Source organism: Trachypithecus francoisi, unplaced genomic scaffold (genome assembly GCF_009764315.1).
Source record: "Trachypithecus francoisi isolate TF-2019V2 unplaced genomic scaffold, Tfra_2.0 Lachesis_group15, whole genome shotgun sequence".
NCBI lineage: Eukaryota > Metazoa > Chordata > Mammalia > Primates > Cercopithecidae > Trachypithecus > Trachypithecus francoisi.
The window spans coordinates 79,105,248-79,124,153 of NW_022681460.1; the positions used below are offsets into that span (position 1 = coordinate 79,105,248).

The 18,906-nt window shown below is 41.7% G+C and overlaps 1 pseudogene; it reads left to right on the forward strand.

Moving 5' to 3' along the window:
- The first annotated feature begins 4,842 nt into the window (after positions 1-4,842).
- LOC117097406 lies at positions 4,843-16,999 on the forward strand (annotated as a pseudogene).
- Positions 17,000-18,906: the final 1,907 nt, after the last annotated feature.

Genomic DNA, 18,906 nt, shown 5'->3' on the forward strand with positions numbered 1-18,906 from the left:
GTGAAAGCTTACATGAGAAAATGAGTAAGCACTTTTAAAACAGAACTATTAAGCTCACTTTCAAAGTTGCTAAAGTTAGCCCTTTTTAGACACCTTTAAATCCCTAGTGCCCAGACAAATCGAATACCTAACAGGGTTTGCTTCCAGTGCGGTCTACAAGGATACTTTAAAAAAGACTGTCCGAATAGAAATAAGCTGCCCCTCCTCCATGCCCCTTATGTCAAGGCAATCACTGTAAGGCCCACTGCCCCAGGGGACAAAGGTCCTCTGAGTCAGAAGCCACCTAACCAGATGATCCAGCAGCAGGACTGAGGGTGCCCGAGGCAAATGCCAGCACATCACCCTCATAGAGCCCTGGGTATCCTTGACCATTGAGGAACAGGAGGTTAACTTTCTCCTGGACACTGGCGTGGCCTTCTCAGTCTTACTCTCCTGTCCCAGACAACTGTCCATCAGATCTGTCTCTATCCGAGGGGTCCTAGGACAGCCAGTCACTAGATACTTCTCCCATCCACTAAGTTGTGACTGGGGAACTTTACTCTTTTCACATGCTTTTCTAATTATGCCTGAAAGCCCCACTCCCTTTTTAGGGAGAGACATTCTAGCAAAAGCAAGGGGCCATTATACACCTGAACATAGGAGAAGGAACACCTGTTGTCCCCTGCTTGAGGAAGGAATTAATCCTGAAGTCTGGGCAACAGAAGGACAATATGAATGAGCAAAGAATGCCCATCCTGTTCAAGTTAAACTAAAGGATTCTACCTCCTTTCCCTACCAAAGCAGTACCCCCTTAGACCCGAGGCCCAACAATGACTCCAAAAGATTGTTAAGGACCTAAAAGCCCAAGGCCTAGTAAAACCATGCAATAGCCCCTGCAATATTCCAATTTTAGGAATACAGAAACCCAACAGACAGTGGAGGTTAGTGCAAGATCTCAGGATTATCAGTGAGGTCGTTGTCCCTCTATACCCAGCTGTACCTAACCCTTATACTCTGCTTTCCCAAATACCAGAGGAAGCAGAGTGGTTTACAGTCCTGGACCTTAAGGATGCCTTTATCTGCATCCCTGTACGTCCTGACTCTTAATTCTTGTTTGCTTTTGAAGATCCTTCGAACTCAACATCCCAACTCACCTGGACTATTTTACCCCAAGCTTTCAGGGAAAGCTCCCACATATTTGGCCAGGCATTAGCCCAAGACTTGAGCCAGTTCTCATACTGGACAGTCTTGTCCTTCAGTACATGGATAATTTACTTCTAGCCACCCATTCAGAAACCTTGTGCCATCAAGCCACCCAAGCGCTTTTAAACTTCCTCGCCACTTGTGGCTAAAAGGTTTCCAAACCAAAGGCTCAGCTCTGCTTACAGCAGGTTGAATACTTAGGGCTAAAATTATCCAAAGTCACCAGGGCCCTCAGTGAGGAACGTATCCAGCCTATACTGGCTTATCCTTATCCCAAAACTGTAAAGCAACTAAGAGGGTTCCTTGGCATAACAGGTCTCTGCCCAATATGGATTCCCAGGCATGGCAAAATAGCCAGACCATTATACACACTAATTAAGGAAACTCAGAAAGCCAATACCCATTTAGTAAGATGGACACCTGAAACGAAAGTGGCTTTCCAGGCCCTAAAGAAGACCCTAACCCAAGCCCCAGGGTTAAGCTTGCCAATGGGGCAAGACTTTTCTTTATATGTCACAGAGAAAACAGAAATAGCTCTAGGAGTCCTTACACGGGTCCGAGGGACCAGCTTGCAACCCGTGGCATACCTGAGTAAGGAAACTGATGTAGTGGCAAAGGGTTGGCCTCATTGTTTATGGGTAGTGGTGGCAGTAGCAGTCTTAGTATCTGATCAGTTAAAATGATACAAGGAAGATATCTTACTGTGTGGACATCTCATGATGTAAACGGCATACTCACTGTTAAAGGAGACTTGTGGCTGTCAGACAACTGTTTTACTTAAATATCGGGCTCTATTAATTGAAGGGCCAGTGCTGAGACTGCGTACTTATGCAGTACTTATGCAACTCTTAACCCAGCATGTTTCTTCCAGACAATGAAGAAAAGATAGAACGTAACTGTCAACAGGTGATTGCTCAAATCTACGCCACTCAAAGGGACCTTCTAGAGGTTCCCTTGACTGATCCCAGTCTCAACTTGTATAGGATGGAAGTTCCTTTGTAGAAAAAGGACTTCAAAAAGCGGGGTATGCAGTGGTCAGTGATAACTTGAAAGTAATCCCCTAGCTCCAGGAACTAGCATTCAGCTGGCAGAACTAATAACACTCACTCCGGCACTAGAATTAGGAGAAGGAAAAAGGGTAAATATATATACAGACTCTAAGTAAGCTTACCTAGTCCTCCATGCCCACGCAGCAATATGGAGAGAAAGGCAATTCCTAACTTACGAGGGAACACTTATCAAACATCAGGAAGCCATTAGGAGATTATTATTAGCTGTACAGAAACCTAAAGAGTGGCAGTCTTACACTGCCGGGGTCATCAGAAAGGAAAAGAAAGGGAAATAGAAGGGAACTGCCAAGTGGCTATTGAAGCCAAAAGAGCCACAAGGCAGGACCCTCCATTAGAAATGCTTACAGAAGGACCCCTAGCATGGGATAATCCCCTCTGGGAAACCAAGCCCCAGTACTCAGCAGGAGAAATAGGAAGGGGAACCTCACGAGGACATAGTTTCCTCCCCTCAGGATGGCTAGCCACCCAAGAAGGGAAAATACTTTTGCCTGCAGCTAACCAATGGAAATTACTTAAAACCCTTCACCAGACCTTTCGCTTAGGCATTGACAGCACCCATCAGATGGCCAAATCATTATTTACTGGACCAGGCCTTTTCAAAACTATCAAGCAGATACTCAGGGCCTGTGAAGTGTGCCAAAGAAATAATCCCCTGCACTGCAGGCCATACATTTCAATCCCTGTATCTTTAACCTCCTTGTTAGGTTTGTCTCTTCCAGAATCAAAGCTGTAAAACAACAAATTATTCTTCAAATGGAGCCCTAGATACAGTCCATGACTAAGATCTACCACGGACTCCTGGACCGGCCTGCTAGCCCATGCTCCAATGTTGATGACATTGAAGAAACCCCTCCCAAGGAAATCTCAACTGCATGACCCCTACTGCACCCCAATTCAGCAGGAAGCAGTTAGAGCAGTCGTCAGTCAACCTCCCCAACAGCTCTTGGGTTTTCCTTTTGAGAGGGGGGACTGAGAGACAGGACTAGCTGGATTTCCTAGGCCGACTAAGAATCCCTAAGCCTAACTGGGAAGGTGATCACATCCACCTTCAAACATGGGGCTTGCAACTTAGCTCACACCTGACCAATAAGGTAGTAAAAAGAGCTCACTAAAACGCTAACTAGGCAAAAACAGGAGGTAAAGAAATAGCCAATCATCTATCGCCTGAGAGCACAGGGGGAGGGACAAGGATCGGGATATAAACCCAGGCATTAAAGCCGGCAATGGTTACCCCCTTTGGGTCCCCTCCCTTTGTATGAGAGCTCTGTTTTCACTCTATTAAATCTTGCAACTGCCAAAAAAAAAAAATAAAATAAAAATTCCTAGTGTCCAGAACTGTATATTTACTATATATTTATTGCTTGAATGCGTGTGTGAATGAATCTCCACTATTTCTTTAGAGGATCCTATGTGCAACATGTCATGGTGATGACTACATCCCCACTGATCAGAATAAGAGAAGTTGGCTTAAATCCTGATATGCAGGATTGGGGATAGATAATGAAGAACCTGACATTCATTCTTACACATAATTACATGGGTCTCAAGGAAAGGGTGCAATGACTTTCAAAAACAATTCAATATTCACAACTTCTTGATAAAAGATGTGTTAGATAGCATTTACTTCAGGGAAGAAGAATTAATAGTCCTCCAAATACACCTGGATAACCTCACCTCAGACTAAATAGATCCCAAACCATTACATTAGCCCAAAGATTTTCGTGTTCCCCACATCTTCATTTTTCTGTTAATTGTGATTCCATTCCCTTTTCACTAGGCTTTAAACACAGCTGTCAGACACAATCACTCTTTGCTTGAATTCATTTAGTTACCAAGACCTACTGATCTTTTTTTAAACAATCTCTATTTTGTCACCCATTCATTGCTTTCCACTCTTAGAACCCAATTTTCTAGATCAGACCTTGTATTCTCAGTCTCTAATATTTCATGGGTAGGTCCAACTTGTCTTCTTGCATACATTTCTCCCTCCAGCAGCTGTTATGAACTGAATTATGTCCCTGCCCATCCCTAGATTGATATGTTTAAGCTCTAACCCATGTGACTGTATTAGGAAACGTGGTGTTTTTGGAGGTAATTGTGGTTCCATGATATCATAAGGATGGGGCCCTAATTTGATAGGACTTGTGTCCTTATAGGAAAAGGATGAGACACTACTCTTTCTCTCTGCTCATACACAGAGAAAAGGCGGCCATCTACAAGTCAGCAAGAGGGCCTCATTAGGATGAGTTTTCCAGCATCTTGATCTGGACTTCTAGCCTCCAGAACAGTGATAAATTAAATTTCTGTGGTTATAGCCACCTGGTCTGTGGCATTTCATGTCAGTCATAACAGACTAATAAATAGGCTATCTGCCCAGTATTCTCAGAGTTACATGCATAGAACACTAAACTGACCCTATGCTTTACAAATCCCCAAGGCTGCCACTGCCCACCCCCATGACTTGTAAGTCCAAATGCTTTAGCTTGGAACCTGAGGCCACCTCCGTGTCGGCCCATAGTTACCTGCCCAGCCTCTAAGCCTTTATATTGTTTAAGGCAAACATTCTGATCTCATTGTCCTCAAAACCCACATGGCATTTTCTGAAGCCACAGTGAAGCATGATGCCTTTGGGGAACTGCCTGTGGTTGACATGGCTGCAAGGTGAGTGTACATCAGAAGATGGCATGATGTGAGAGGAGTCACATTGCAGACATGGCTCCCTCCTCCCTCTCTTCCTTATTAACAGAGTCCTCACTGAGTTTAGAGAGGAGAGGTGCCCAGATCAGAGGCAAATAATGATGTCTAAGCTGGGGGTCAGCAAACTATTTTTATAAAGGGCCAGATGGAGGTAAACATTTTGGGCTTTGTGGGTGATATGGTCTCTGTCACAGCTCCAACATTTTAGTGACAATACATAAACAATTGTGTTCCAATAAAACTTTATTTACAAAAGCAATCACTGGGCTAGATTTGGCCTGTGGGGCATAGTTTACCACTCCCTGATCTGCCAATCCCAGAGCATTGACATTGTTGATCTTCTGAATCAAGTGTAGAACAACTTTCGGATTTCTTGTTATATGAGAGCCAGAAAACTCCATCTTTTAAAGCTCTTTTTAAGCTCTTGTTATTCACAAGGTTTATCTTAGACCAGCAGAATCAGCATCACCTGGGAACTTGTTAGAAATGCGGAATCTCAGGCCCCCACCCCAACCTCCTAAATCAGAATGTGCATTTTAATAAGAAGCCCTGGTGATTGGAAGGTTTACTAGAGCTTAAGAAGCACTAGTTGAAGCCACTGCTGATTGAACGTCCTATTACTTGCAGATGAAAGCACCCCTAACTATGGCTGACAGGAACAAGTCATCAATATCTTGTATGCTTTGCTAAGGACTGTGGTTTTGTCCTGAAAGACATTAATGAGCTTTATGTAGGGAATAAAATGATCAGTTTTGGGAGGCATACAACTCATCTCTTTGATGAGATAATAAGCTCCTAAAATTCAGAGTACACTAAAGAAATATCCCTGATATTTATCCTACTTTCCAAGGCCAGCAAAGTAGGTAGACTCTTCACCACTGCCACACCATTGGATGGAATTCAAAGGCAGCCTCTTCTCTAAGACCTGCTCTCCTGCCCATACCTACTGCCTCAGGCCCCAGGAGGATTCTCTGTTTCTGGCATATCCATGGGGCTTAAAAGTAATTGGAAGGCTGTAACTCCAGCATTGTAATTTGGCGTCTGAGACTGGAAAACTTTAATTTTAGTTACACTTAATACTGCCACCACCTAGCTTGGTTCAATTTATCTTCTGAATATATATTCACCTCTCCGATAAGACTATAGGCTACTTTGGCCTAAGCAATCATATTTTAAGATTTTTGCATCTCTTCTATAAGGCTTGCAAAGTGCTCTGCATATGACTGTCATGATAAATATAAAATTTTTTCTTAAAATATAAGCCACCATTTATTGCTTTTCTAAGCTCTTTGAATAATACCTAAATGGGATAAGCATCTTGAATGTGAATATCATTCATCAGCTAAGTTAAGAATAGTAGGGTCAAAAGGATCCAAATAACATCAAATTTTTTGAAAGGCAGGTCTTTTCAAATTGTTTATGGTTAGGTTCTAATACACGCCAGGAATGGTTTGAAAAAGAATTCAGTACGAGCATTTGGTCATATCAAGCCACCACATCTTCCTGTGGTTGGTTTATGAAGAGCTAAAACCCAAACAAACACCACCTCTTACACAGTCACCCAGAGTGTTAGTACTTACATGGAGAGAGCACGTCATAAACCCTCTAGACAAAATTATCTCACTTAAACCATACAAGACCCTAGGGTTGGGTAGATTACTATCTTCGCTGATGAAGAAACCAAAGTGCAGAGTATTGATGTCAACTTAGTGAGGATCACACTGGTAGAAATTTGGTGGTGGTAAGAGGGGACAGTTGGAATTCAAACCCAGATAGTTAAGCCTTGAGTCTGTGTTCTAAACCATTAAGCAGTGTCTCCATAAACAGAGCTTTACTATGTCAAAGGTCAAACTCTCACCACCCTATTTTCATCTGCAGGCATCATCAGCTGGGATTTTCATGTGACAAGTAATCTATGTTAAGCCGAGCTATATTGAAAATAAAATGTTAGAAGCCACTTACTTTATAGTCAAGTTCAGTGAGTGACAGTTTCTATGTTTAAGCCTTATCCCATTATGAGTTAATGGTTTGGTCTATCATGATTAACAGTGGGAAATATCTTTGAAATCAGATTAGAATGTTTTAGTTTTTGTTTTGACTGTTAGTTATCATAGAAAGATTTTCTCTGTCATTTCAGAGTCTACAGTAAAGACTATTAAAGGAGTACCTGTAATTATGATCTTATTGATCGATTTAAATTAGAGTTTATTACAAAGCCTATGACCATATCCAAACAATTAAATTAAAGCATGGAACAGTATTTCAATGACTCTAGGGAGCATAGACAGCCAGGTGGGATTATTGAAACCTGAAAGTGGATAGTTTTGTCTCCAGGTGATTCTGATCATCTGTCCTGACTCATTTAAGAATTTCACCTCTTATTTTCCCCTGGATTCCATTATTGACTCTACCATTTTCTGAATCAATATGATCTTCAAAAATCACAGATCATCTCTAACAAAGGCTCTTTATTCTTCAAGATGTAATAACTATGACTTTGTGTTGAGCAACTTGACACCAAAGGATTACCTTTTATAAGCCTTGAAATTTTGTATTAAATAATTGTTCCTAGAGATTTTTTCCCATTTCTAAAGCCAAGAGGCATTAATTATCTTAATGGCAGTGAATTCACCAAGGTAAGTTTGTAGAGAAAAACTAGTGGTCCTACTTTAAGTTGTTGCTATAGAAATTTCAGTTTTTAATAAAAGGATATATACTGTCTTCCACAAGTCAGTCTGTTACCACAAATTATTGTGTATGAGCCCTTTTTATAGGGAGTGCATTTCTTTTGATTGTGTGTGCATATATTGATTGGTTGTACAAAGCTTTTCACTCCTGACATCCCTTTTGGCTTTCTTTCCTTCATTTTTTCTCTTGTCACAAGTCTGTTCATCCAGAAACTCTTTTATCCATCCATTCAATTGCTCAAGCAAGGAACCCAGGAATATCCTCCTCTAAATACAATCAATAACCAAATCTTACAGATCAGATTTGCAAAATAGAGCTCAAATCTAATTCAATGTATCTTTACCACTCTTCCCCCAGTTCAAGCCATGATAATTTCTCTCTCTACGTGAATGTCCACCCCTGGAGACAGACACAGGGTGTTACTGCTTGGACCACTGCAGCATCCTCTTAATTAAACTCCTCCATCCACTTATGCACCATCATCCATTCTCCATCCAAAAGTCAAAGTGGAATGTGTCACTCTATTTTTTAAGTCCCCCAAGACGTCCTGTTGACCTTAGAATAAAATGCATGCAGGGAGGGCCTGGCTGTTCTCTAGCCTCACCGAGGCCTCTCACTGCATCTCAGCTGTACTGACTGACCATTTTGTAGTCTTCTCCTCTACCTTCAATTCTGCCAAGACATCCACCTACCCATCATGGGCTTGACATGTCCTATAGGCTGTAATTCCAATTTTGTTTTTTGGTAGACCTTTCTAAACTTATATGCTAAATTCAGTTCCTATGCCCTTCATCCCAGTTCACAGAGTCCTTCCTCATATAGAACCTTTGTGCTTGTGTGTTTATATATTTATCTCTTGTGTTTATATATAATCTCTTTCTCAATAGATTATAACCTCCATGAAGGCAAGGACAATCACTTTTTGGTTGATCGCTTAGCATTGGATCAGGCACATGGTAAGCCCTCAATTATTATTTGTAGAATTAGTAAGTCAATATAATCTGTAACACACAGAATCTCATGAAATACAAAGTGAAGGTCCCTTTGGAAAACAAAAGTAACAATTCTCAAAGATAAATGTCATAATTCAGAGGCAAGGTTTTGGAGATCAACTACATGTTAATACAGGATTTGTTTCTGTGAAACGAACCAATAGAAATGGAAATATAACGTGTTTGAGAAGCTATGTGGCAAAATTACTCTGAAAAAAGTCAATATAAACATCAATGTCTACCATAAACAACAAACACAAGACAAAGTGGTTTTTCCCAATTGGCTTGTTCCAGCAATATATGTGCAACTCATCCAATAATCCAGCTTCTTTCAGGCTCCCTGTTGAACAGAAGCAAGTCTGAGATAGCTCCTTTTCCAGAGCTAGGACATGAGATTTTTCCAGAATCAGAAAATTGCCCTACATATCGGGGGGAGGGGCTCTTACAAACATAGTCATTAGAATCAGGACACTGGACATCTTTCACCCTGGTTACAAGTGTCTATAGCAAAGCAGTTTGACACTTTTCCAAAACGAAGGCTCAAGTTTGAAGTTAATTTTACCTTATTTGCTTACGTATATACAAGTTCGTGGCTAAAAAGCAGAATGTCAACATCCTATAGATCAGTTCGATTCTTTACAACCAGCCCAATAAACCTTCCATAGACTTTGTCAATAATGTTATTTTCAATACAAAGCACATTGTATTTTTATAGATATAATGTAATCTGTCCTTTAAGGCAGGCATTATTATACCTATTTTACTGCTTTAGTGGTTGATACCCTAGTGTCTCTCAGCTCCAGACTAAGCTGTTTATACTCAATTTTCTGATGCTGGGCTGAACTCTGACATCCCTGTTATCTCCATGTCGGTTGCCTGTTGGGTTCTGCCCCAAAGGATGCTGAGGAGAGAGTGGAAGGCAGAAGGAGGGAGAAGGGATTTCATCCTCTCTATTTGCTTCCTGTGCATGGCAGTGACAGGGGCTCTTCACCAGGCAGAAGCCTTTGCCCATTCCAGCTTCTTTCTACTGTCCCTGCACCAGCTTCATTGCATCACTCTGGTGCATTGTCCACAGCATCTGGGCAATGCTTCCTCCTCAACAGAGGGGCAATGCAGACCTCGTCTTTGTGCATACTTATTTGCATAATAATAAACACACAGTGAAAACATTGTATTCCCACATCTAGCAGTAATCGGGTTAGCTACCCACTGACTACATATTGAAAAATTGCTGCAATTTGACCCTATCTTCACATGAATAAGATAGCTTTACAGAATTTTAAAGTGACATTTCAAACCTCTGAGTTTTCCCTACACTATTTATTGTTCAGTTCTATCCGTGCTCCTTTCTGTCTGGAATACCTGCCCTTCTCCCAGACCTGGTCCAGACCCCTCAAGGCCAAGCTGCATGTTTTCCTCTGTGAAACCTTTGAGCCCCATAGCTGGCAAAATTAACTGCTCCATCTACTCAACTCCCATTACTCCCTGGATACTCTTCTCAGGGACTCGAGAGACAGAAAGCACACACATGAGCTCGGAAATGGCTTGACTTGAATTGATTCTTGGCTTGAATAATACATTTCCTATGTGTGTATGGATAAGTTATTTAAGTTTCAGTTCCTTCTTGTGTAAAATGATACTAACTTCTCCCATATTTCTCCCTCCTGCATTTGTGGCATCTCCATCTTTCCAGCTGCTAAAGCCCAAATCCTGGGATTCATCATTGACTCCTCCCTTTGTTTCTCCCTACATCCAATCCAATAGCAAATCCCATTGGCTTCACTTTCAGAACACATCCAGAGTCTCATCACTTCTTACCACGTTTACTGCTACCATTTTGATCTGAGGCACGGTCGTCTTTGTCTGAATCATTGCTGTAGTCTCATAATTGACCTCCACAATCTTTCTCTATTCCCTTCTGGTATACAGCAGCCAGACTGATGATCACATAAAAATATAAATTTGACCACTTTCCTGTCCAGTGGAAAACCATCTTAGAGTAAAAGCTGAAGTTACTCCAATGACCTATAGGGCCTGTAGGGACAGGTCCCGTCTGACTTCAAACTTAGTTCCTGCCACCCTGCTCACTCCACGTGGCCATACTGGCCTCCTTCCTGTTGCTGGAGCTGCCCAGGTAAACTCATGGCTGAGAACCTCTGCATTTGTGGTTCCCTATGTCTGGAATGATCGTCCTCAAGATAGCTACATATCTTTCTTCCACACCTCCTTCACGTCTTTGCTGAAATGGAACATTCTCAATCAGACTTTCCCTGAGCATTGTATTTAAAATGGAGACCCATCTATCACCTTTCCATGCTTTATTTTGGATGCTGTAATACTTTTTCTTTTTTAAATCACTGCCATGTGGGAAATTATTTCATTGCCATCAATGGCAGCCTCTGAGTCCACAGCTAGGCAAACTCTCCCAGAAGGGATCACAGATCAAATGAAAGTGATGGGATCACATGGTTTATTAAATTGACTCAAAATTTATGCTAGAGAAGTGGGGGCGAGTTAACATGCCTCACACAGCACACAAATGGGTAAAAACTCTAACCAGGAAGATGTTCAGATGTCTGTTTCTTTCTGTACCACACCAGCCTTTACTGGCAGTCACTAGGACCAGCACTCAGGTTACTTTTTTATTTTTTTGAGACCGAATCTTACACTGTCCCGGTGTAGTCTCAGCTCACTGCAAACTCCTCCTCCCAGGTTCAAGCGATTCTCCTGCCTCAGTCTCCCAAGTACCTGGGATTACTGGTGCCCACCACCATGCCCAGCTAATTTTTGTATTTTTAGGAGAGACAGGGTTTCACCATGTTGGCCAGGCTGGTCTCGAGCTCCTGACCTCAGATGATCTGCCCACTTTGGCCTCCCAAAGTGCTGGGATTACAGGCATGGTCCACGGTGCCCGGCTCAGCATTAAACTTTTGACCATGGAGTCTCAGCAGATGGAAACAGTATGAGGTTCCAGCACATGGTTGTGGCTGGTGCTTGCCAATTAACCTGCTGAGCAGCCAAGATTCTATTTGGTTTTGGGGGGAAAAGGTCACTCAAGGCCAGAATAAATTTCACAAATGCGTAGCCAAATAAAGAACTCACGAATATCGAGTGTCTCACATATATTACAGTGTTATGAATCCCAGGTATCCTGGCGCTGCCCTTCCTTCCTGTCCCTGTGTGTGTACGGATGCTCCACTTGATCTTTCTAACCTGTTTCTCATGCTGCTAACTGATTTTCCTATGCTCAAACATGAATTTCACTTATTTCAGTTGCTTTCTTATTTAGCAGAATTTAATATTCTCAAACAATATTACCAATGCATATTATGGCCTTCTGCCATCTCACATTTTTTACTTACTTTGTTTATTATCTACCTAACGAAAAGTGCCAAGAACACAAGAATTTTCATTTCTTTTCTTCTCCAATGTACCTAGATGTGTATTTAAAAATAATTATTGAAAAAAATGAAAGAAATTCTGAAAACCATGAGGCTTAAATCAAATAATATTTGAATTGTACTAGAACAGGAGAGAAAATGACTTGGAGCAGGATGAGAAGATGAAATTGAAAGCCCATGCTACGGTCCCCGCCCTGCTGATGCCAATCTCTTCCCAGGCCCATGGGTGTGGGAGTGCTTAGATGCTCATCCTGAAACTCTGGAGATCACCCATTCTTCTGGAATTGCTCACATTTTCTTTCTATGCTCTCCAAGTAGCTGTTCTTTGGCCCACTTGACTCACAGTCAAACTAGTTTCAATCTCGTACCCTTGAAATATTTGCTTAATGAATGAATATCCTGTTACAGGTTGCCCAGGGACTTCAGAGCCCTGATGAGAATTGATACTTAAATGACATCAGGTAGTTACCCCAATGAGTTTGTGCTCTGTTCAATTTGCAGGGCTTCATTCAACCTGAAGTTGCCCTCTGGAGGGCCCTGGGCATATCCAGGCCTAAGGCTTCACATTAGTCTGCGCAGGCTGCTGTAACAAAAGATCAAAGCCTGGGTGACTTAAACAACAGAAATCTATTTCTCACAGTTCTGGAGGCTGGGAACTCAAAAATCAAGGTGCTGGCTAATTTGGTTCCCTGGTGAGGGCTGTCTTTCTGGCTTGTACACGTTTGTCGTCTTGCAGTGTGGTCACATGCCTTTCCTTGGTGCATGTTCACAGAGAGAGAGAGATCTCTTTCTTCTCTAATAAGGTCATAAGGCCACCAGTCATACAGGATTAGGGCCCCACCCTTATGTCCTCATTTAACCTTAACTACCTCCTAAAGACCTGTCTCCAAATATAGTCACATTGGGAGCTAGGACTTCAATATATGAATTTTGAAGGGATAAAATTCAGTCCATAGAAGACCTAATTTCTTCTGCCCAGCACAATGTCATTTTCCTTTTTTAATGTTATTATTAGCTTTTAAAAGATGTATACGTCTCCTATAAAATCCATGTTTTAGTCATTTGTTATTTCTGGCTTGCTTCACTCATTGATTCTACCTACCCAGCCCGTTTAGACATTGAAGTTTTTATCCCATGCCCATTGATTTAATCAGGGACTATATTTTCCAAACTGAAACTCAGGACATACGACATCATCAGTATGATTTTGCTTATGGAAGAGCAGAACAAAAAGCCAGAAATTGGGATTGTCTTGGAATAGTATGGATATGCAGAAAATGATGATAAATAACCAAATTCTCCATATTTGTATGTCAGTGATTGGGAAGAGTATTAATGCAGCTTGAAGCTTGGTGCCACTCAAACCCACCAAAAGTTCTATTTGCCCAGTTAGATGTTTTGATGGTGAGGAGCTTACTGGTGTTGGGCTGTGGAAGATACAAAAGTTGAAGACAGATGCTGTTCTCCATGGCAGAGCTTTGCAAGTTTTCTTTGGCCCATGACGTAGAGCAAGAAATTTTACCTTACAACCCTGTAGACTGTGATCATTCTGATCTATTCTGTTCTATTCTGTTCTATTCTATTCTATTCTACTCTATTCTATTCTTTCTACAGTGGATGTGGAAACATAATTGGTTTCCAAAACATGAAGCTATTGCTATGTGCATTGGAAGAAAAACAGCTCTTGTGGGCTGGGTCCAATAGGTTTTGGTTTCCTTTCTGTTAAAAAATATTTTGATTAGTATAAAGGTCGTTTTGTTTGTTTATTTTTGTGTTTTAATACATGTAGGTACTAGACTAGTGTCTAGAAATAGTTTCATTCTCTTGGAAACTTATCTGCTGAAACTCTTCTATTCACAGATCAGAGGTTTTGGAAACTGGAAGGAACTGCAGGGGTCAAGTCAGAATATATCGCTTAGGAGTCTTTATGTTGATGCTCCGGTGTTTGGATGCAGTGATCTTAAAAACGCAATTCACAAAAATTGCTTTCTTTGGTTTTTGACTCTTCTGAACAGAACTCATCTTCAACTTGGTTTGCTAGTTGCCTGTGTACCATGATCTTGTTCTCCCTTGCAGAGCTCACAGGATGGGTTTTTGTTTTGTTTTGTTTTTAGTTTCCTTGCTGTTTTTCCAGGTCACAGTACCACAGTGGATTGGTGATTGCGGTTTGAGGTCACCTAGAGAAGTGTGTGTGTGGGGGTTAACCCAAAGATTTTATTGCACACCTCAAATTGTTCTCTGATGACACCAAGAGCGTCAAAGGGACTGAGGCCGAGTTTGTCAGTGAACGTTCGCCAGGAAAAGCAGGGGTGAAGCTGCTTATGGGCGAAGATGAATCCCGTGCTGCCATCTATTGGTAATATCATAAAACAGCAATTTTTAATACCACCTGATTTTTAAAAAGTTTATTTTGGGGGAACTATAGTTCACTTTCACCTATTCTGCAAATTTGTATTTCCCAAGAAGTCTTGATTTCAAGTGAAGGAATCTGGATGGGAATGACCCATCTTTAACCCTAATGAAGTTTGTCTGTAAAGTGAACCAAGGGGACAGGGGAATCCCCACACCGCCTCATTACTGCCCAAGCCAACACACTTCCCTTTGAGGATGGTTTGAGGGAAGGAGGGACTGTCTGCTTGTCAGAGGGATTTCAAAGAACACACTGTTCTCATCCTTCAGATCTTGCCGATTGCTTCATGGGCTGCCCGAGATTACCATATGTTTTGTGCAAATGGTGGCTTCAAAACAAAACAGAATAGACCCTCTCTGTTTTGAAGCCTGTTGATTCTAAATGCTACACCATTGCAAATAGTTCTCTGGGTTTATTTATTAGTAAAGGAAGCCAGACATCAAAGACCAACCACTTCCATTTTAAAAAGATCCCTGTTCATTAAAAATAAAAATAAAGGAGGCTGGAGTGCAGTGGCGTGATCATGACTCATTGCAACCTTGACTTCGGGGGCTCAAGTGATCCTCCCGCTGCAGCCTCCACTCCTGGTTAGTTTTTTGTATTTTTTGTAGAAAAAAAGTCTCACTTTTTTGCCCAGGCTGGCCTCTAACTCCTGAATTCAAGCGATCCTCCTGCTGCAGGCTCCCAAAGTGTTGGGATTATGGGCATACGCCACTGCACCCAGCCTACTATCTTTATCTTATAGAAAGAAAAGAACGGAGGAAACTGAGGCTTGGAGACAATGGTTTCACCCAAATATCAGTGGTGTGGAGGCAGAAAAACCTATGTTAACAAGAGGAGTTGATGGCAGTATTTTGGCAAGTCCTAGTAAAAGTAACCCTGGAGACTTCACAGGTTCCATTAGAAGAAATGGAGCTGTCACCCACATCAAGATTCAGAACACTGGTGATTACTAGGACCCGTACGGAGGGAAGAAGTTTGCGACTTTGACTGAGTTGGTCCAGTATTACATGGAACATCACAGGCAATTAAAAGAAAAGAATAGAGATATTATTGAGCTTAAATATCCTCTGAACTATGTAGATCCTACCTCTGAAAGATGGTTTCACTGACATCTGTTTGGGAAAGAAGCAGAGAAATTATTAACTGAAAAAGGAAAACATGGTAGCTTTCTTATGCGAGAGAGCCAGAGCCACCCTGGAGATTTTGTTCTCTCTGTGTGCACCGGTGATGACAAAAGGGAGAGCAACGATGGCAAGTCTAAAGTGACCCACGTCATGATTCGCTGTCAGGAACTGAAATACCATGGTGGTGGAGGAGAACGGTTTAATTCTTTGACGGATCTTGTGAAACGTTACAAGAAGAATCTTATGCTGGAAACACTGGGTACAGTCCTATGACTCAAGCAGCCCCTTAACATGACTTGTATAAATGTTGCTGAAACAGAAAGCAGAGTTTGAGAACTAAGCACCTTAGCTGAGACCACAGATAAAGTCCAACAAGGCTTTTGGGAAGAATTTGAGACCCTACAACAACAGGAGTGCAAACTTCTCTACAGCCGAAAAGAGGGTCAAAGGCAAGAAAACAAATATTAAATTGGTATAAAAACATCCTGCCCTTTGATCATGCCAGGTTGTCCTACGTGATGGTGATCCCAATGAGCCTATTTCAGGTTACATCAATGCAAATATCATCATGCCTGAATGTGAAACCAAGTGCAAAAATTCAAAGCCCAGAAAGAGTTGCATTGCCACACAAGGCTGCCTGCAAAACACAGTGAACGACTTTTGCTGGATGGTGTTCCAAGCAAATTCCCAAGTGATTGTCATGACAATGAAAGAAGTGGAGAGAAGAAAGAGTAAATGTGTCAAATACCGGTCTGATGAGTATGCTCTACAAGAATATGGGGTCATGCGTGTTAGGAACGTCAAAGAAAGTGCTGCTTATGACTATACGCTAAGAGAACTTAAATTTTCAAAGGTTGGACAAGCTCTACTCCAGGGGAATATGGAGAGAATGGTGTGGCAATACCGCTTTTGGACTTGGCTGGACCACGGAGTGCTCAGCGACCCCGAGGGCATGCTGGACTTCCTGGAGGAGGTGCACCATAAGCAGGAGAGCATCATGGATGCAGGGCCGGTTGTGGTCCACTGCAGTGCTGGAACTGGCCATACAGGGACGTTCACTGTGATTAATAGTCTTATGGAAATCACCAGAGAGAAAGGTGTTGACTAGCAACACTGACGTTCCCAAAACCATCCACATGATGCAGTCTCAGAGGCCAGAGATGGCCCAGACAGAAGCACAGTACCCATTTATCTATATGGTAGTGCAGCATTATATTGAAACACGACAGCAGAGGATTGAAGAAGAGCAGAAAAGCAAGAGGAAAGGGCACGAATATACAAATATTAAGTATTCTTTAGTGGACCACAGACAAGTGGAGCTCAGAGCCCCCTCCTGCCTTGCACTCCAGTGCCACCATGTGCAGAAATGAGAGAAGACAATGCTGGAGTCTATGAAAACATGGGCCTGATGCAACAGAAAAGTTTCACATGAGAAAACCTGCCAAAACTTCAGCACAGAAATAGATGTGGACTTTCACCCTCTCCCTAAAAAGATCAAGAACAGACACAAGAAAGTTTATATGAAGACAGAATTTGGATTTGGAAGGCTTGCATTTTGGTTGACTACCTTTTGATAAGCAAAATTTGAAACCACTTAAATACCACTGTATTTTAACTCAACAATACCTGCTTCCCAATTACTCATTTCCTCAGAAAAGAAGAAATCATCTCTACAATGCAGACAACGTTACATTTTATGGAATTTTGTTTTAAATTGAGGAAGCAGTTAAATGGTGCACTATATCTTGCAGATTACGGAAGTTCAAATTCTAGTTATAGGCTTTTTTTTTTCTTTTTGTAACCTTAACCAGTTTAATTTTTTTTCTCATCATGGGAGATGATAAGAAGAAATGGTTTGGGAAAATTAAGTAACAACATCCTAGAAGAGTGAGAACAATCTCATTTACCATCATGTATCCAGTCATGGATAATTCATTTTGACGGCTTCTATTTTTGGCTAAATGAGAATTAAGCCAGTGCTTGAGACTGTCAGAAGCTGACTGGTCTACCTTTGCACTGGCATTAAAGAGTCATAGAAAAAGAATCATGGATATTTATGAATTAAGATAAAAGGTATGGGTTTTTTATTTTTTCAGCCAATGACCAATTACAGTTCAGCTGTTGACCGAGAAGGTTGTGGTAGGAAAACACTTGCCATATTTTCTTTGCATTTGAGTAATTGTCTTGTACTTAGGAAAAAGTCATCTATGAATGACCAGTGATTTGGGTTGTCAAATGTTCCTGACAAGCTTACCCCAAAACTTTAGTGGCTTAAAACAATCCCACCCCCAACTGTTCTTCGATCTGAGCTGGGCTCAGCTGGGCTGTTCTTCTGCCAGCCTGCAGGTGGCCACTCATGTGGTCAGCAGGTCGGCAGAGAGACTGGGATGGCTGGGCTTCTCTTTCTGCCTGAAGTCCTGAGTCTCTCCTTCTCTATGTAGTCTCTTTCAGTGGCCTGGCTGGCAGAGTAGCTAGACCTCTCACATGCCAAGAGCTCTAAAGCAGAAGTGGTCAGGCCTTCTGAAGACTTAAGTACAGAATTGTCACAGCATCCCTTCTACTGCCCTCTATTGATGATGATGATGATTATTATTATTTTTCTAACCAGAAGACAGCTGGATTATGCCCTCTACTTACTAAACAAGTCACAAGCCCAGCTCAGATTCAAGAAAAGAGTGTGAAGTGGAGGTGCAGTTAATTGGGGGGCCACTAGTCTAACAGATGGTCACAACCAATGCCATGGAAAACCAAGAATTTTAGCAAAAGTAGAAGTTGCTAGTGACCTTGGGAAGCTGAAGCTGATTAAAGTAGCTGGGACAAGCTGAAAGTCAGACTGAGAAATAAAAGGAGGGCCTTCAAGAAGCTTCCTGAACAATTTCTGCCAGCCCTGAGCTTGTTTTTGCAACCAGCACTTGGGGAAACTGATCTTGTGAGGATCGATGTGTTTAGGAACACAGGGCTTTTGAGAGCAGCACCATCCCACTGGGGCACCCCCAGACTTGGGAAATGTGATGCTTTCTTAATGTCACTGGTTTTTAGTTTGGCCGCAGTGAGAAGGAACAGCCCTAAGAGGCCTCCAGCCAGGTTGAATGAGCTCATTTTTGTTTTAGCCAACTGGTAAGATTTGCTAATGTTCTACCTTAAGTGCCTTCTCCAAAGACATCTCTCTTTGCCTCATATGTGGAATCATCACTCAGCATGGATATTTCAATGAAAAGATCATTGGTTGACTTTTGTAACATTAATAAAATACTATGGTATCTTTGCCGTGAAAAAATAAAAATAAAAATGAATAAAAATGAAGACATGCTTCAATCAAATTAATGAAATTCTATATTT